General features: G+C 38.7%; 1 long non-coding RNA gene across 1 annotated transcript; it reads left to right on the top strand.

Moving 5' to 3' along the window:
• The first annotated feature begins 8,465 nt into the window (after window positions 1-8,465).
• On the top strand, window positions 8,466-16,156 carry LOC138360081 (uncharacterized). The gene is made up of 3 exons (XR_011226196.1): window positions 8,466-8,563; window positions 11,351-11,467; window positions 15,928-16,156. It is a non-coding gene; the product is annotated as an uncharacterized lncRNA (long non-coding RNA).
• The last annotated feature ends 5,071 nt before the right edge of the window (window positions 16,157-21,227 follow it).

Here is a 21,227-nt window from a genome sequence, read left to right as displayed (position 1 = left end):
TTTGGAGCCAAATTCTGGCTTTCTGCGCTTATTCGCTGTTTGAAATTACGACTTTTTATACCGGAAATATGCCAATTACTGAGAGCGGCGATGGATCACATTTTGCCCAAACCCTCCCTGCAGTTTCCAAAATATCCCAATTATCCCAAATTCAACGCTTGAGCCTTAATTTGGAGCTAAATTCTGGCTCTCTGCAAGCATTCGCAGTTTGAAATTACGACTTTTTATACCGAAAATATGCCAATTAATGAGAGCGGCGATGGATCACATTTTTCCCAAACCTTCCCTGCAGTTTTCGAAATATCCCAAACATCCCAAATTCGACCCTAGAGAATTATTTTGGAGCTAAATTCTGGCTCTCTGAACGTATTCGCAGTTTGAAATTTCGATTTTTTATACCGAAAAGATGACAATTACTGAAAGCGGCGATGGATCACATTTTGCCTAACCCTCCCTGCAATTTTCAAAATATCCCAAACATCTAAAATTCGACGCTTGAGCCATATTTTGGAGCCAAATTCGGGGTCTCTGCACGTGTTCGCAGTTTGAAATTATTTCATTTTATACCGAAAATATGCCAATTACTGAGTGCCGCGTTGGATCACATTTTGCCCAGGCCATCCCTGCAGTTTTCAAAATATCCCAACTATCCCTAATTCGACCCGTGAGCCATATTTTGGAGTCAACGTTTGGCTTTCTGCATGTATTTGCTTTTTGAAATTACGACTTTTCATACCGAAAATATGCCAATTACTGCAAGCGGCGATGGATCACATTTTGCCCAAACTATCCCTGTAGTTTTCTAAATATCCCAAACATCCCAAATTCCACCCTTGAGAATTATTTTGGAGCTAAATTCTGGCTCTCTACACGTATTCGCAGTTTGAAATTGCGAATTTTTATCCCAAACATCCCAAATTTGACGCTTGAAAATAAGCCAATTACTGAAAGCAGCGATGGGTCACTTTTTGCCCAAACCCCTCGGCAGTTTGCAAAATATCCCAAACATCCCAAATTCGACCCATGAGCTTTATTTTGGAGCCAAAATCTGGCTCTCTGCACGTATTCGCTGTTTGAAATTACGACATTTTATACCGAAAACATGACAATTACTGAAAGCGGCAATGGATCACATTTTGCCCAAACCCTCCCTGCAGTTTTCAATATATCCCAAACATCCCAAGATCGACGCTTGAGCCATATTTTGGAGCCAAATTATGCCAATTACTGAGAGCGGCGATGGGTCACATTTTTTCCAACCCCTTCCTGCAGTTTTCAAAATATCTGAAAGCATCACTAATTCGACCCTTGAGCCATATTTTGGAGCCAAATTCTGGCTCTCTGCACATATTCGCAGGTTGAAATTACAACATTTTATACCGAAAATATGTTAATTACTGAGAGCAGCGATGGGTCACATTTTGACCCCCCCCCTGCACGTTTCAAAATATCCCAAACATCCCAAATTCGAACCTAGAGCCTTATTTTGGAATCAAATTCTGGCTCTCTGCACGTATTCGCAGATTGAAATTACGACTTTTTATACTGAAAAGATGACAATTACTGAAAGCGGCGATGGATCACATTATCCCAAACCCTTCCTGCAGTTTCCAAAATATCCCAAATACCGCAAATTCAACGCTTGAGCCATAATTTGGAGCCAAATTCAGGCTCTCTGCACGTATTCGCAGTTTGAAATTACGACTTTTTATACCGAAAATATGCCAATTAATGAGAGCGGCGATGGATCACATTTTTCTCAAACCTTCCCTGCAGTTTTCGAAATATCCCAAACATCCCAAATTCGACCCTTGAGAATTATTTTGGAGCTAAATTCTGGCTCTCTGAACGTATTCGCAGTTTGAAATTACGACTTTTTATACCGAAAACATGACAATTCCTGAAAGCAGCGATGGATCAAATTTTGCCCAAACCCTCCCTGCAGTTTTCAAAATATCCCAAACATCCCAAATTCGACGCTTGAGGTATATTTTGGAGCCAAATTCGGGGTCTCTGCACGTATTCTCAGTTTGAAATTACGACTTTTTATCCCAAATATCCCTAATTTGACGCTTGAAAATAAGCCAATTACTGATTGCGACGATGGGTCACATTTTGCCCAAACCCCCCTGCAGTTTTCCATATATCCCAAACATCCCAAATTTGACGCTTGAGCCATATTTTGGAGCCAAATTCGGGCTCTCTGCACGTAATAGCAGTTTGAAATTATTTCATTTTCTACCGAAAATATGCCAATTACTGAGTGCGGCGATGGATCACATTTTGCATAAAGCCGTCCCTGAAGTTTTCAAAATATCCCAAACATCCCAAATTCGACGCTTGAGCCATATTTTGGAGTTAAATTCTGGCTCTCTGCACATATTCGCAGTTTGAAGTTACGAATTTATACACCGAAGATATGTCAATTACTGAGAGCGGCGATAGGTCAAATTTTGCCCAAACCCCCCCCACCCCCTGCAGTTTTCAAAATATCCCAAACATCCCAAATTCGACGCTTGAGCCATATTTTGGAGCCAAATTCGGGGTCTCTGCACGTGTTCGCAGTTTGAAATTATTTCATTTTATACCGAAAATATGCAAATTACTGAGTGCGGCGTTGGATCACATTTTGCCCAGAACATCCCTGCAGTTTTCAAAATATCCCAAACATCCCCAATTCGACCCTTGAGCCATATTTTGGAGCCAACGTTTGGCTTTCTGCATGTATTCGCAGTTTGAAATTACGACTTTTCATACCGAAAATATTCCAATTACTGAAAGCTTCGATGGATAACATTTTGCCCAAACCCTCCCTGCAGTTTTCAAAATATCCTACACATCCCAAATTCGACGCTTGAGCCATATTTTCGAGCCAAATTCCGGCTCTCTGCACGTATTAGCAGTTTGAAATTACGACTTTTTATACCGAAAATATGCCAATTACTGAAAGTGACGATAGATCACATTTTGCCCAAACCCACCATTCAGTTTTCAAAAAATCAAAAGCATCCCAAATTACACCCTTGAGCCATATTTTGGAGCCAAATTCTGGCTCTCTGAACATATTTGCAGGTTGAAATTACGACATTTTATACCGAAAATATGTCAATTACTGAAAGCAGCGATGGGTCACATTTCGCCCAAACCTCCCCCCCCCCCTGCAGTTTTCAAAATATCCCAAACATCCCAAATTCGACGCTTGAGCCTTATTTTGGAGCCACATTCGGGCTCTCTGCTGGTATTCGCAGTTTGAAATTACGTCATATTATACTGAGAATATGCCAATTACTGAGAGCGGCGATGGGTCACATTTTGCCCAAACCCCCCTGCAGTTTTAAAAATGTCCCTAACATCCCAAATTCAACCTTTGAGCCAAATTTTGGAGCCAAATTGTGGCTCTCTGCACATATTCGCAGTTTGAAATTACGACTTTTTGTACCGATACTATGTGAATTACTGATTGCAGCGATAGGTCACATTTTGCCCATACCCCTTCCTTGTAGTTTTCAAAATATCCCAATCATCCCAAATTCGACTATTGATAATTATTTTGGAGCCAAATTCTGGTTCTCTGCCAGTATTCGCAGTTTGAAATTACGAATTTTTATCCCAAACATCCCAAATTTGACGCTTGAAAATATGCCAATTACTGAAAGAAGCGATGGGTCCCATTTTGCCTAAACCCCTCTGAAAAAGGGGGCTAAAAGCTCCAGAGAGTGATGCAGAGGCTCAAGAGAGTGAATGCAGAGGCTCTAGAGAGTGATTCAGAGGCTCAAGAGAGTGATGCAGAGGCTCAAGAGAGAGATGCTGAGGCTCCAGAGCAGTGATGCAGAGGCTAAAGAGAGTGATGCAGAGGCTGAAGAGAGAGATGCAGAGGCTTAAGAGAGTGGTGCAGAAGAGTAATGCAGAGGCTCAAGAGAGTGATGCAGAGGCTCAAGAGAGTGATGCAGAGGCTCAAGAGAGTGATGCAGAGGCTGAAGAGAGAGATGCAGAGGCTTAAGTGAGTGATGCAGAGGCTCAAGAGAGTGATGCAGAGGCTGAAGAGAGAGATGCAGAGGCTTAAGAGAGTGATGCAGAGGCTCAACGGACTAAAGGACTAGCAACGGGAGGGAGGAAAAACAGAGGGAAGGGCGACAGTGAGAAGCGTCGGGAAACGAAGGGATGGATCTGCGGCGAGAGGGAAGACGATGGGAAGGGAGGGATGGGATAGGGGCGGGAGTGGGAAGGGCAGAAGGATGGAGGATGAGCAGGTTTATGAGAGGGAGGAAAAGGGAAGGAGAAGGTGCCAGAACGAGAGGAGGGAGTTTGGTAGTAAAATAGGAGAGGGAGTGGGGAGGGTGTTGATAGATGGTTATGATAAATGGATAGATTAATGGAAAATTTATATAGGTATATAGATGGATGGATACATTGATAGCTAAATATATATATCGACGGATAGACGGATGCATAGATGAGTTGATGGACGGAAAGACAGATGACTATATGGATGGATAGAAAGATGAGTTGATGGACGGATTCATAGATAGATAGATGTATATAATGATAAATGGTTGGTTTAATGGGAAGATAGATTGATGGATTGACAGATATAAGTCGAAAGATAGATGGATACATTGATGGATACATTTGTGCTAGGTGAACAGTCGAATCAGGATAAAGAATATCTTTCGATTTGCTATTGCATCAACCGGGATTCGATCGGGGACCATTAGGATTATAACCAACGAACTCTCTCCATTTAGACGCTAGGCCTCCAGTTTGTGTGTGTGTGTGTGTGTGTGTGTGTGTGTGTGTGTGTGTGTGTGTGTGTGTGTGTGTGTGTGTGTGTGTGTGTGTGTGTGTGTGTGTGTGTGTGTACTCACCTATATGTACTCACCTATATGTGCTTGCAGGATCGAGCATTGACTCTTGGATCCCGCCTTTCTAGCTATCGGTTGTTTACAGCAATGACTCCTGTCCCATTTCCCTATCATACCTAGTTTTAAAAGTATGAATAGTATTTGCTTCCACAACCTGTTCCCCAAGTGCATTCCATTTTTCTACTACTCTCACACTAAAAGAAAACTTCCTAACATCTCTGTGACTCATCTGAGTTTCCAGTTTCCACCCATGTCCCCTCGTTCTGTTATTATTACGTGTGAACATTTCATCTATTTCCACTTTGTCAATTCCCCTGAGTATTTTATATGTCCCTATCATATCTCCTCTCTCCCTTCTTTTCTCTAGTGTCGTAAGGTTCAGTTCCTTCAGCCGCTCTTCATATCCCATCCCTCGTAGCTCTGGGACAAGCCTCGTCGCAAACTTCTGAACCTTCTCCAGTTTCTTTATGTGTTTCTTCAGGTGGGGGCTCCATGATGGCGCGGCATACTCTAAGACTGGTCTCACGTAGGCAGTGTAAAGCGCCCTAAAAGCTTCCTCATTTAGGTTTCTGAATGAAGTTCTAATTTTCGCCAGTGTAGAGTACGCTGCTGTCGTTATCCTATTTATATGTGCCTCAGGAGTTAGATTAGGTGTCACATCCACTCCTAGGTCTCTTTCTCGAATCGTTACAGGTAGGCTGTTCCCCTTCATTGTGTACTGTCCCTTTGGTCTCCTGTCACCTGATCCCATTTCCATAACTTTACATTTACTGGTGTTAAACTCCAGTAGCCATTTCCCTGACCATCTCTGCAGCCTGTTTAAGTCCTCTTGGAGGATCCTACAATCCTCGTCTGTCACAACTCTTCTCATTAATTTTGCGTCATCTGCAAACATTGACATGTATGATTCCACTCCTGTAAACATATCATTTACGTAAATTAGAAAGAGGATTGGTCCCAGCACCGATCCTTGAGGTACTCCACTTGTTACTGTTCGCCAGTCCGACTTTTCGCCCCTTACCATTACCCTCTGGCTCCTTCCTGTTAGGTAGTTCTTCACCCATACTAGGGCCTTTCCGCTTACTCCTGCCTGCCTCTCAAGTTTGTATAGCAGTCTCATGTGCGGTACCGTGTCAAAGGCCTTTTGGCAGTCAAGAAATATGCAGTCTGCCCAGCCTTCTCTGTCCTGCCTTATCCTTGTTACTTTATCATAGAATTCTAAAAGGTTTGTTAGGCATGATTTCCCTGTCCAGAACCCATGTTGGTGCTTGTTTACAAACCCAATGCTCTCCAGGTGCTCAACAAGTCTTAAACTAATTATTCTTTCAAGTATTTTGCAGGGGATGCTTGTCAGTGATACGGGTCTGTAGTTAAGTGCCTCCTCCCTATCACCCTTTTTTGAAAATCGGTACGACATTTGCCTCCTTCCAGCAACTGGGCAATTCTCCCGACATAAGTGACTCATTAAAGATCATTGCCAGAGGCACGCTGAGAGCCTGCGCTGCCTCTTTGAGTATCCACGGTGATACTTTGTCTGGTCCAACAGCTTTATTTGCATCCAGTGTTGTCAACTGTTTCATTACATCCTCTGCTGTCACCTCTATATCCGATAGTCTTTCATCTTGGGTAATCTCTTCTAACAATGGGAGCTGCTCAGGCTCGGTTGTGAACACTCCATGGAATTTTGCATTCAGTACCTCGCAGATTTCCTTGTCGCTTTCTGTATATGCCCCTTCTGTTTTCCTCAGTCTTGTCACTTGGTCATTTACCGACATCTTCCTTCTTATATGGCTATGTAGTAATTTTGGTTGCTTTTTCGCTTTGACTGCAATATCGTTCTCATAATTTCTTTCCGACACTCGTCTTATGTTAATGTAATCATTCCTAGCTCTGTTACATCTAATCCTGTTGTCCTCTGTCCTTTGTCTTCTGTACTTCTTCCACTCCCTCCTGCTGTGTGTGTGCAACCTGTCCTCTTAAAAAGAACGTCAACATTTGCCGTTTGACTCTACGGCTGTTTTTGGACGTTATTTTGTGTAAAACTACGTCTATTTTCGCTTCCATGGACTATCTCCTGTTATACAATGAAATACCACACTCTTATTATTCTATAACTCACTGACTATGCTCTGATATTTGTTCTTCAAGTAAAAATATATATATTTTTGCCTTAATTAGGCCATAATCCAGAAAATTCCAGCCTATCGATCTTTATATTTAGGAAAACATCTAATAAATTTGGAAATGAATTTTTCGTTCGCCGACAGTTGCCTGTTACTATTTAACCCTCTATGCTTTAATGTCGCTGGTCATTGTGACTTTCCCAGGATTTATATATGTTTTGTAGTAGCATTTAGTCAGACTACAGTAATTTAACTAATGGGAAACCTCTATAGTTGTCGTAAATTAATAATAATCATTTATCAAATAATAAATTAGCAAACATATGCAACATTTTATGTTACGACTTTTCGGGTAGGCCGTTCTGTTTGTTTACAACCCCAATGGTTCAAAATACACAATACTTTTAATATATAAGTGACTAAGTATGCTCTAATATATGGTCCTCAATGAAAATTATCGTTTTTTTTTTTTGTTAATTTGTCCATAATGAATAAGATTCCTTACTGTTGATCTTTATATTAAGAAAAACATCTAAACAAATTGGTATTGTGTTTTCGTTCAGATAAAGTTTCCAGATACTATTTCCTAGTTATCAATTAATGTAGGTGGTTATTTTAATTCGCGGCTACCAGGGGCTTTCTCCCATTATACAATATAAATGTACTCACTAACTATTCTCTGGTATCTGTTCTTCAAGTAAAATTACCTATTTTTTTGTTTAATTAGTCCATAATTCATAAAATTCCTTCAGGTCGATCTTTATATTTAGAAAAACATCTAATCAATTTGGAATTTAATTTTTCGTTCACCTACAGTTACCTGCTATTATTTCATTGTTATATTTTATGTCGCTGGTCATTACAATTTTCCAAGAATTTAAACAGCTAAACAGCAAGTAGCATCCTGTTAGAGTACAAGAATTTACCTATGGAGAACCTCAATAGCTGCCGAAAATTATTAATGATTATATATGTAATTTAAAATAATGAATTATATACCATTTCGTATGTTACGTCTTTGGCGGGTAGGCGGTTCTGCGGGTTTACAACCGAATTGTTTAAAAATCACACTATTTTAAATGTATGAGTCACTAGTATGCTCTGATATATGTTCTGCAATGAAAATAAAGATTGTTTTGTTGTTAATTACTCCATAAATGTGTAATGTGTTAATTCAGTCTAAAATCTTTTTGCAACGTTTATATGCGATATACGTAGCTGGAAACTACCTAATATTTAAAAATAATAGTTACAACATTCTATTAATATATAATGTTGAAATAAATATCACACAAAGTCTGTATATCTGTTTTTAGATGTCTTATAATTTTTTTTTTTAATAGTATTAATGATGTTTGTGAATATTGAGTAAAAATTATGTTAATTATTATTAATCTAATTGTTATTATTTTAAGTAAAAGAATTGCAAGTATTCGCATAACCACGGGATCTCTGTTTGTGTATGAATGCACGGATTTGTTTTTGTTATGAGAGGGACGCCTTAGAAAGCATGGTGTAGGCCACCTGTGGCTCGCATCCGATCCCACGATCGTCGTCGCCCCTAAATCAACACAACAGGTATTTAGTATTTACGATTATAATAAGTAATATTTCTTTTATAATAATATTGCAGCAGGTGGTGTAGTGGTAGGACACTCGCCTGGCGTTCCGCGAGCGCTATGTCATGGGTTCGTATCCTGGCCGGGGAGGATTTACTGGGCGCAAATCCTAAACTGTAGCCTCTGTTTAACGCAACAGTAAAATGTGTACTTGGATGAAAAAACGATTCTTCGCGGCGGGGATCGTATTCCAGGGACCTGCCCGAAACGCTACTCGTACTAGTGGCTGTACAAGAATGTAACAACTCTTGTATATATCTCAGGTTAGGGGCTAGGCATTTACACTCTTAGGTCAGCAAACTAGCTAGAAGGTTAGACTATTAGACTCCACTGGTCAATCGGGGCCCTGCATGACTCAGCTTATCCTAACCTAGCCCAGCTTAAACCATCTTAGCATAGTTCATTCTAGCTGTGCATAGTGCTTGCACAGCCTTGCTTATCCTAGTTTACCTCGTCCTAGCCTACCGTAGCCAAGCCTATCCCAGTATACCCTTACCTAGTCTTGCCTAGCCTAACCCTGCCTTGCTTTTAAACATGACCAGTCCTTCCTACCCTAGCCAAGCCCTGACCAGCTTAGCCAAGCCAATCCCTGCCAAGATTTAGCATAGCCTTGCCTTTTTATTAATATATAGAGGGTACCACCTCTGGTTGAGTTTGTAGGAACCCTCCACTTATAGGGTTGAGGGTTCCATATATATATATATATATATATATATATATATATATATATATATATATATATATATATATATATATATATATATATATGCGGAAAATCCACAGAGAAATATGCAATGAGGTGAACGTTTCGGCTTTGTTAAAGCCTTTGTCAACACCAGACTGACCACGGGATCAGTTAGATCAGTTGCGTTAGGTCAGTCTGGTGTTGACAAAGGCTTTAACAAAGCCGAAACGTTCACCTCATTTCATATTTCTCTGTGGATTTTCCGCATAAAATGATCAGTGTTTTGTGATCGTCAATTGCATATATATATATATATATATATATATATATATATATATATATATATATATATATATATATATATATATATATATATAATATAAATAATGTGTGTGTAAACATGCCACGTGTGTGTAAATCACAAAAATTAACACTTGATGAAAAATGTGACAGTGTCAGACCACGGAGGAAGAATTGAAACAGGAATTTCCTTAAGTACTTTCATATATTAATACATCTTCATAAGGAATAATTTTTTATATAAATTAAATTAAAAAAATCATTCCTCCATGGTCTGACACTCATATATATATATATATATATATATATATATATATATATATATATATATATATATATATATATATATATATATATATATATATATATATATGTCGTACCTAGTAGCCAGAACACACTTCTCGGCCTACTATGCAAGGCCTGATTTGCCTAATAAGGCAAGTTTTCCTGAATTAATATATTTTCTCTAATTTTTTTCTTATGAAATGATAAAGCTACCCATTTCATTATGTATGAGGTCAATTTTTTTTATTGAAGTTAAAATTAACGTAGATATATGACCGAACCTAACCAACCCTACCTAACCTAACCTAACCTATCTTTATAGGTTAGGTTAAGTTAGGTACCCGAAAAAGTTAGGTTAGGTTAGGTTAGGTAGGTTAGGTAGGCGAAAAACAATTAATTCATGAAAACTTGGCTTATTAGGCAAATCGGGCCTTGCATAGTAGGCAGAGAAGTGCGTTCTGGCTACTAGGTACGACATATATATATATATATATATATATATATATATATATATATATATATATATATATATATATATATATATATATATATATATATATATATATATATATATATATATATAAAATGTGTGTGTGTACTCACCTAGTTGTGCTTGCGGTGGTTGAGCTCTGGCTCTTTGTCCCGTATGTATGTATTCATATAATATATATATATATATATATATATATATATATATATATATATATATATATATATATATATATATATATATATATATATATATATATATATATATATAATATTTTATATATCCTGCCTGAAATGCTGCGTGTACTAGTGGCTTTACAAGATAGTTCCTATAAAGATAGCATTTTGTGGTTATTCTCTATATCTGGTTCACCTAACAGTAAATAAGTACCTGGGAGTTTGACAGCTGCTATGGGCTGCTTCCTAGGGATGTGTGTGTGTGTTTGTATTCATGTTGAATTTTACAAAGTAGGAAGAGATGTTTGTAAAAAAAAAATCAAATATTTTTGAAAGTATAAGTAGATTTGATATTTTTCTTTAATTGTTTATGTCTGCTGTCTCGCCTCCTTTATATAATGGCATCATTCTTGCTTTTTTAAGGATATCAGGAAAAGTAAGGCACTCCAGAGATTTGTTTGACTCCTTCCTAGTGTTGCCTAGCCCAGCCCAGCCTAGACAAGGCAGGCTGGGCATCCTAGCCTCACGCAGCTTAGCCCCCACCTACATGTAGCATCCCAGTCCATCCTAAGTGATCATTACCTTACTGGCTGTGTTTTCTCTTCAGCCCTGAATGCAATGTGGTGGAACATAAGCAGATACATATCAGGTCTTAGAGAATCTGTACTTCATACATTTCTTAATAATGTCTCACAAATATTTAAATAATTAAACAAAAATTGTATAATAACTTCATATTATTCTTGCAATTTATTTTTGCATTTTTTTTTATACAAAATTTACATTTTAAAAGATTACCTCTATTTTTAGATTGATGACTTGAAGACTACAGTGCCATCCACAGCAAATCATGGTCTTAAAATATCTCCTAGCAATGACGAGACCAATTTTCACAGAGATCAAATTTTTGCTAAGCAGTAGTCACAGGTAAATATATATATATATATAATATTATATATATAAAATTAACTACTTCATTGCTCAAAGCACCTTTAGACATTCTGAGAGTTGTGCTATTTTTATTAATGAATTAATTAGGCTATATTTTAATGTTTTGTAATGTTTTCATTACTTTTTTTGTTTTTGAAATATAAATTGTTGAGTTTTGAAACATTTTGACATTAACTATACCTGAATATTTATAAACAAAAAAATACCAGAACTATGTCCTTGACAATTGCACTAAGAAGTCTTTGCCAAAATCAGGTGCTCAGTGCAGTAGTTAAAAACTTAAAAGTTGTACCACCTCTGGTGCAAGATTAGGGACCCATAGCCTCAGAGAAGAAAATAGAGAGTACTCAGAGAAGGCCTTGAATAATAGGCAGGCTGTTTGTGTGTGTTTCGACGGTAAGCTTGCTGACACCAAATGTAGTTACCTAAGTGTAGTTACAGGATTAGAGCTACGCTCGTGGTGTCCCGTCTTCCCAGCACTCTTTGTCACATAATGCTTTGAAACTACTGACGGTCTTGGCCGCCACCACCTTCTCACTTAACTTGTTCCAACCGTGTACCACCCTGTATGCGAAAGGAAATTTTTTTTATATTTCTTTGGCATCTTTGTTTAGTTAGTTTAAATCAATGACCTTTTGTTCTTGAAGTTCCAGGTCTCGGGAAATCTTCCCTATTGATTTTATCAATTCCTGTTACTATTTTGTACATAGTGATTTTATCGCCTCTTTTTGTTGTCTTCTAGTTTTGGCATATTTAATGCCTCTGACCTCTCCACATAGCTCTTGCCCTTTAGTTCTGGGAGCCACTTAGTAGCATGTCTTTGCACCTTTTCCAGTTTGTTGATGTGCTTCTTAAGATATGGGCACCAAACAACCGCTGCATATTCTAGCCTTGGCCGAACAAAACTCGTGAACAATTTCTTTAGTATTTCGCCATCCATGTATTTAAACAAATTCTGAAGTTAGAAAGCGTGGCATAGGCTCCTCACACAACGTTCTTTGTGTGGGCCTCAAGTGATAGTTTTCTATCTAGAATCAACCCTAGACCTCTTTCTTTTATCAGAATTATATAAAGATTTCTCACATAATTTGTAGGTTGTGTGGGATCTATGTTCTATTCCACATTCCATAACATGGCATTTATTCACATTAAATTTCATTTGCCAAGTGGTGCTCCATATACTTATTTTGTCCAGGTCTTCTTGAAGGGCATGACAATCATCTAAATTTCTTATCCATCCCATTATCTTAGCATCATCAGCAAACATGTTTATATAATTCTGTATTCCTACTGGTAGATCATTTATGTAGACAATGAACATTTCTGGTGCATGTACTGTGGTACTCCACTTGTGACACTTCTCCAGTCCGATTGCCTCTGATTACTGCCCTCATTTTTCTATCAGTCAGAAAATTTTTCATCCATGTTAGAAGCTTACCTGTCACCCATCCAAAATTTTCTAGTTTCCAGAACAACCTCTTATGTGGAACTCTGTCGAAAGCCTTTTTTATGTCTAGATAGATGCAGTCAGACCCAACTACCTTTTTCCTTTAAAATCTCTGTGGCTCAATCATAGAAAACTGAGTAAATTCGATACACAGGATCTTCCAGATCGAAAACAATACTGTCTGTGTGATATTATATAATTTCTCTCCAGGTGTTTCTACCCATTTAGTTTTATTATTTTTTTTTTTCAATCTTTTCACTGTTACACTTGTCAATGATTCAGGTCTATAACTGAGAGGGGTGGGGTCTTCCCTGTTGCCACTTTTGTAGATTGGAACTATGTTAGCCTTTTTCCACATGTTTGCTATGACTCCTGTACACAGGGATGCCTGAAAGATCAGGTGAAGTGAAAGGCTGAGCTCAGATGCACATTCTCTCAGAACCCATGGTGAAACTCCATCTGGACCAACTGCTTTGTTCTTACTTAGCTCCTTTAGCATATTTTCCACTTCATCTCTAGACACCTCTATAACGCTCTATGATGTCTCAGAAATTCTTATTGTGTCTGGTTCTCTTAAGATTTCATTTTGTATAAACACACTTTGGAACTTTTGGTTTAATGTTTCACACATTGCATTATCATTTTCTGTGAATCTGTTTCCTATTTTCAACCTCTGGATATTATCCTTTTACCGCAATTTGTTGTTTATGAATTTGTAGAATAGGCCCAGTTCTGTTTTACATTTATCCATTATCCCTTTTTTAAAAATTTCTTTCTGCCTCTCCCCTTACTGCTGTATAGTTGTTTCTCGCATCTTTGTATCGCTGGTATGATTGGGGGTTTGGCTTCTTTCTATGTTGATTACCTGCTTGATGGGGTTTCTGCTCTTCTACTCCCCAAGCCCGGCCCGAGGCCAGGCTCGACTTGTGAGAGTTTGGGTCCACCAGGCTGTTGCTGGAGCGGCCCGCAGGGCCACATACCACCACAGGCCCGGCTGATCCGGAACTTCTCTTAGAAAACAGTCCAGTTTTCTCCTGAAGATGTCCACGGTTGTTCCTGGCAATATTTCTTATAGGTCGCTGGGAGGACGTTGAACAACCGCGGACCTCTGATGTTTATACAGTGCTCTCTGATTGTGCCTGTGGCACCTCTGCTCTTCACTGGTTCAATCTTGCATTTTTTTCCATATCGTTCACTCCAGTACGTTGTTATTTTACTGTGTAGATTTGGGACCTGGCCCTCCAGTATCTTCCATGTGTATATTATTTGGTATCTCTCTCGTCTCCTTTGTAGAGAGTACATTTGGAGAGCTTTGAGACGATCCCAATAATTTAGGTGTTTTATCTCGTCTATGCGTGCGTATATGTTCTCTGTATTCCCTCTATTTCAGCAATCTCTCCTGCTCTGAAGGGGGAAGTGAATACTGAGCAGTACTCGAGACGGGACAACATAAGTGACTTGAAGAGTACAACCATTGTGATGGGATCCCTGGATTTGAAAGTTCTCATAATCCATCCGATCATTTTTCTGGCCGACGCAATATTTGCTTGGTTATGCTCCCTAAACATTAGATCGTCGGACATCATTATTCCCAAATCCTTGACATGCTGTTTTTCTACTATGGGAAGATTCGATTGTGTTTTGTACCCTGTATTATGTTTCAGATCCTCATTTTTGCCATACCTGAAATTTATCACTGTTAAACATCATGTTATTTTCTGCTGCCCAATCGAAAACTTTGTTGACATCTGCTTGTAGTTTTTCAATGTCTTTCATTCCATTTTTGTGTCTTTTGGTCTGTGGCCCTCTCTCAATTTCTGTTGAACCAATCCTGTTTTCTGGCCCTGCATCTCTGTTTTGGTATGAATGTTTGTGTGCCTTCATTGTATATTTTGCAAAATTTGGCATACATTTAATTTACTTCCCTGTCTAGCAACAAGTCTGCCTAATTACTTATTAAAAAAATTTGAAGTTCCCCATAGTGACCTCTCTCTCTTGAAATCAAGTTTATCAACTGTTTCAATGTCCCCATTTTCTGTGTGTGTGTGTTTGGAGGCTAAGCTTGCTGATACCATGTGTGTGTGTGTTTGGAGGCTAAGCTTGCTGATACCATGTGTGTGTGTGTGTGTGTTTGGAGGCTAAGCTTGCTGATACCATGTGTGTGTGTGTTTGGAGGCTAAGCTTGCTGATACCGTGTGTGTCTGTGTTTGGAGGCTAAGCTTGCTGATACCATGTATGTGTGTGTGTGTGTGTGTTTGGAGGCTAGCTTGCTGATACCGTGTGTGTGTGTGTTTAGAGGCTAAGCTTGATGATACCATGTGTGTATTTGGAGGCTAAGCTTGCTGATACCATGTGTGTGTGTGTGTTTGGAGGCTAAGCTTGCTGATACCATGTGTGTGTGTGTGTGTTTGGAGGCTAAGCTTGCTGATACCATGTGTGTGTGTGTGTTTGGAGGCTAAGCTTGCTGATACCATGTGTGTGTGTGTGTTTGGAGGCTAAGCTTGCTGATACCGTTTGTGTGTGTGTGTGTTTAGAGGCTAAGCTTGCTGATACCATGTGTGTGTGTTTGGAGGCTAAGCTTGCTGATACCATGTGTGTGTGTGTTTGGAGGCTAAGCTTGCTGATACCATGTGTGTGTGTGTGTTTGGAGGCTAAGTTTGCTAACACCGTGTGTGTACTCACCTGTTTAAATAATAATAGGGGTGTGTACCATCTCTGGTGCAATTGTAGGGACCCACAGCCTTGAAGAAAATAAAGAGTATTCAGAGAAGACCTTGTGGATTCTCACTGAACACTAATCTTTTCTTCTCCTACCACCCCTCTTATTTTGTTTTATGCTGTATTCTATTATATATCATATAAATACATAGCCAAATGGCAATATTTATTATGTCTATACAAAAAAAGACATCCACTTTATTTTTTTTCTCTCCTTTGTTTCTATGTGGATTTTGTTGTGACTAATGATTCTCCTCCTTCCCATCAACAGGTCTTCCTCACTGGGCTTGCTCGGCTTTTGTGTTACTGTGAGGGTGCCATCATCGTTACCCTTCAAGACTGACTCATGCTGGCATTGCATTTGTGGACTTCCCTTCACAGTAAACAGTCCTTCTCCATATGGTGATTGTCCAGGGCAAGCAGGGTGTGACTGCCATCTTGGAGAAGCAGGGTCTTTTAATATGAAGAATCTTCCGTCTTCTCTACTTACGCCAGCTTGTGACAGCTTGTGCCAGCTTGTGCCAGCCTTGCATTCTTGTTACTTCATGGCCCTTGGGCCTTTTTTATTTATTTTACATAATAATTTTTTTTATTAATACCCGTGTTTCACAAGAGATCCTTAAACATTTTAAGCACCAATTGTATTGACTAATGTACGTCTTGTAACCTTTAAGACATAAATAGACAAGACATAGATAAATGAGTGAATAACACTGAGTGACTAGGTTAGGGCGAGGAACATAGTACAGTGTCTGACTTTGAAGAATGCCTACTGTTTTAGAAACCTTATTGCCATGATCATAATCGTATGGGTTAAAAAGCATTTGTTGTCACTCCTACACTGTGGCTTGTTGAGCTTGAAACCTTTGCTCCTTGTTCGTGTTACATCTGACCTTTTGAAGAAATTGTATGAATCAATATCCTCCAAATTGTTCAGTATTTTAAAGGTTTCGCTCTATTACTTTCTCATTTACATATATCTAGATTTAGATTAGATGTTTTATTCAGGTAAAGGTACATACATTGCAGATGAGTTACAAGGGAAAGACAATGACTAGAGTTCACTAGCTCTATTGGAAGAGAAACGTCTGCAAGACAAGTGTGGGCAAAAATTCAGGTAGCAGCGGCTCACAACGTCCCCCAACGGCTTCATTTTGTATCTTCTCCAACTTGCCCATCCTCTTGGATCATGGACTGGCTACACCTTGTGAGTCCCCCTGGGCCTCACCCTGTATCTTGGTGCCAAAACCCCAAGGTAAGGTGAGACTGTGCACGGATTTCCGTAAGTTAAATAATGTGACTGTCAAGGATCCATATCCCTTGCCAAGGATAGATGACATTCTTGACGCCATTGGTAATGCCCAGTACTTGTCCCAAGTGGACTTGCTTAAGGGGTATTACCAAGTGAGTCTAACAGAGCGAGCCAAAGAAATATCTGCCTTTATCACTCCCTTTGGACTTTTCAGATATGAACGCCTTCCTTTCGGACTATGTAATGCCCCGGCCACCTTTCAGAGAGCTGTCAACCGCGTCATCCAGGGCTTGGATAACAACCTATGCCTATTTGGATGATATCGTCGTAGCATCCAACACCTGGAGCGAACATCTGCTCCAGCTGCAACGACTGTTCGCCAAGCTCCTGACAGCCGGCCTCACCATCAACCTGGGCAAGTCCACCTTCGCCAAAGGTAAAGTGCGTTATCTGGGTCATGTAATTGGGAGTGGCAGCCTAGCTCCGTTAGACACACACACTCAAGCCATCCAGCATTATCCACAGACTACCACCAGGAAGCAGCTCCTGCGCTTCCTTGGTCTTGCCTCCTACTACCGTAGGTTTGTGAGAAATTTTAGTACAGTCGCCAAACCATTAATCATTTTAACCAGTCCCAAGCAACGGTATAATTGGACCATGCAGCAAACCGTTGCTTTCGAACAACTCAAATTCCTCCTCTGTTCTAATCCCATTCTCGCCTCGCCAGATATCACCAAGTCTTTCGTCCTTCATGTCGACGCCAGTGGTACCGGCATCGGTGGTGTCCTAATGCAGCAACGAGGCGAGGAGGTTCTACCTGTCAGCTACTACAGCTACAAGTTGAAACCCCACCAGAGGAACTACAGCACTATTGAAAAGGAGCAACTCTCCATCGTCCTGAATCTCTAGCACTTTGTTCCATACCTACAAGGTGCCCGGTCTATCACCATCTTCTCAGACCACAATCCTCTCCGCTTTTTACATCAAGCCCAATTCAATAACCAGCGTCTTCTACGATGGGCCTTATATCTGCAAGATTTCAACCTGGAGATCCGCTATATCAAGGGTTCTGACAACATAATAGCCGACACCCTCTCCAGAGTCTATGAAGTAGAAGCAACTCCACCTATCACTCCACCACATGAAGACGTAACTTCTTCCAGAACCGCAGGCTTCGGGGGGAGAGTTGTGACGATAATCTCTTTCAAGAGAGATTGAGCCTGCTCTTCCCTACATAATTACGTCAAAATACAAGATACTATATAAAAGATACGTTCACCAAGTATCCCCAAACGTTTTACCCAGAGAGCAAATCGTACCCCAACACCTGGCCACCGCCGTAACAAGCTAACTGCTCATCCTCTGCCTGCCTGTTTGCTGATTGGCTGGTGTCTCGTCGCACCTACCCTCCGCCACCACCACAAGTCGACGTCTGGGCTGCAGTGCGCCAGCCTCGTCAGAATATCTCAGTGCTCCATGCAGTTGACATCTCTCGCTGGTAGACTAAGCCTTGGCTTTCGTGTACTAAGGGAGGTGGCAGCTCGAAGCCAGTATTCCAGCACCCATTACATATTTTATTTTGCTATCACTGTAACTTACTTGTCTTAGCGTAACTTTTCATTTGCCAGTGATTATTTATGTTATTTTGTTTGTTGACCAGTGTTGAATTTTATGAGATTGCCTTTATTCATGTCTTGTTTTCTAGAGTAATTAAAATTTCATTGTTTATATACTTGTGTTTTGTGTCTTCCCATTACCTTACCACAGACGAAAGGACCACCTTTTCTCTTTTTTTTTTTTTTGTCATGTGACGAGGCCCTGCCCCTAGCTTTTGAAACAGCCGAACACCAACGCTTTACCGTCACAATATATATATATATATATATATATATATATATATATATATATATATATATATATATATATATATATATATATATATATATATATACATATATATATATATATATATATATATATATATATATATATATATATATACAATATATATATATATATATATATATATATATATATATATATATATATATATTATCAAATATGACCGAAAAAGTAAGATTAATAATTCTAACACGAATTTTCTCAATCTTTCGTACATTTCTTTTCACTGTTGGCGGTAAATCAAAAATCAATTCTCCAAAATTCATAATTTTGGAGAATTATAATCCACATTTGGAGCATAATAATCCATAACCAAACCATCGCCAGAGAAATCCTAGTAAACAACACAGAAATCATCGATAGATACAGCGATAGCAGGCGGCTTGACGTTTGCGAGGCACTACACATCAAGAAGTCAACACCAGCAATCAACAGCCAATTAATGCACAACTATATTCTACCCACTTCAAGACTCCGCTCCAATATAGAAGCATCAAGAAATATGGACCAATAGGCTTTCTACAAACACTTCTATTCAATACCCATTGTTTCGTGTTCTGTCTTGTGTTGATGAAATTAATACCCTATTAATACCACCTCTTGTTCTGTCTTGTGTTGATGAAATTAATACCCTATTAATGCCACCTCACCCCATCCACCTCACTCAAATGTAGATATAAAATCGGAGATGCGTAAGTTCTATTCAGTTGTGTATTTGTAAATTAAAGTCTTTGAAAATGTAATAAGTTTTACGAAACGCGCTCGTGTCGCGTCAGACTAGAAATAAAAATGAATTTTGGAGAATTGATTTTTGATTTACCTCCAACAGTGAAAAGAAATGTACGAAAGATTGAGAAAATTCGTGTTAGAATTATTAATCTTACTTTTTCGGTCATATTTAATAATATATGTCTACAGGAAAGACTGCTACCAAAATATACTAATATATATATATATATATATATATATATATATATATATATATATATATATATATATATACTAATATATATATATATATATATATATATATATATAATGTGTGTGCTGTGTTTTTGGGTTTTCTAGATTGTGTAATATATAAATGTGCACTTGTACACAAGTGAAAATATAAAATATATATAGTTAATTTTGGCTTGCTAGCCCCAACCTTTTATGATGGTTGATTGTGTTGACCAATTTATCAACTACATGTGACCTAGACTTACCTGACAGGTGTACACCATCTCTTGCCAGGTTTTGCCTGTATAGTCTGGCTGTAACTTGAATGTAAGTGGCATCCAATTGTACTCTTTTCCTCAGCCGACAGTTTATATATTTGACAGCCCTTTGGTAATATTCTGAACTTACTCCCCAACGATTATCATTACTTAGTTGGCGAGGTTCCACTAACGTAAACGCTACTGAACTGCTAACAAGTTTAAATGAGGAAATTGTTGTTTTAAGGTGATTAATTACCTCAGCTGGGTGTCGAGTAGGATGGATGTCATTACCACCTAGATAAATAGTGGTTAGATAGTGACGCCAATCTAACGCAGGTGTTAATGTAGAGTTATTATAAAAATTGTGAGCTGTTGCTCCTGGTGACCTGAAGATTCTTACCTCAGTGTGAGGTATAGGTCTGAGTGTTGTGGGCAACTGACTATGTCCCACAAGTGCTACCTTATACATGAGGTATAGACAGCAAATAAATTGGTGTGAGTTAGGCTAACATATGTGGTACGCTGCCGGTTGCCACAGATAATGAAATATGGTTAGCCTAGGTTACTACACACAGTAATTAGTAATGGTTAATTAGGATAGCTTGATTCTCAGCTATCTATTAGGTTCGAAGGACCAAATTTGTGTCGTGAAGGAAAGCTAACTCTCAATATATTGATATTTAATTCATTGATTCGAATTACTCGAAGGACCACCCTATTTTTACTGAATAGGGAAACAGATAAATAAACAATAGAGAAAGGACTGAAATGCCAGTGCCTGTAGATAATGAAATCATTAAGAATTATTTATTGAATATTAATGGGCTGTAAATTAAATTACTATTCAAGAGTTAAACTTTCCCAAACTTCACAATTAAGGGTTAATTAATACTAGAAGTTGATTGACTCCTAGTACGCTTCATCGAGGCTGGTTCTTCCTCGAATAAAATGAGTAACTCTTACTAAGATATATAAATGATATAAACATTTGATAATTTGGTTAGTAACAAGAATATTAAATAATGGTTAGATACGAAAATTGTTCCTATCTAAAGTTCATGAGGCTGTAGAATTGACTTCCTAGGTCCCGTAAATGAAATATAATTTCAAAATATTATTAGGTTTCAACTGTTCATAAGTAAGCAATAAATAAATTGATATAATCTCAGCTGCTTAGCTGTGACAGTGAACGGAAGCGTGGTGTTGAGATGGCGT

The sequence above is a fragment of the Procambarus clarkii genome, unplaced genomic scaffold (assembly GCF_040958095.1).
Source record: "Procambarus clarkii isolate CNS0578487 unplaced genomic scaffold, FALCON_Pclarkii_2.0 HiC_scaffold_95, whole genome shotgun sequence".
Classification (NCBI taxonomy): domain Eukaryota; kingdom Metazoa; phylum Arthropoda; class Malacostraca; order Decapoda; family Cambaridae; genus Procambarus; species Procambarus clarkii.
This window is presented reverse-complemented; position numbering and strand designations above follow the sequence as displayed.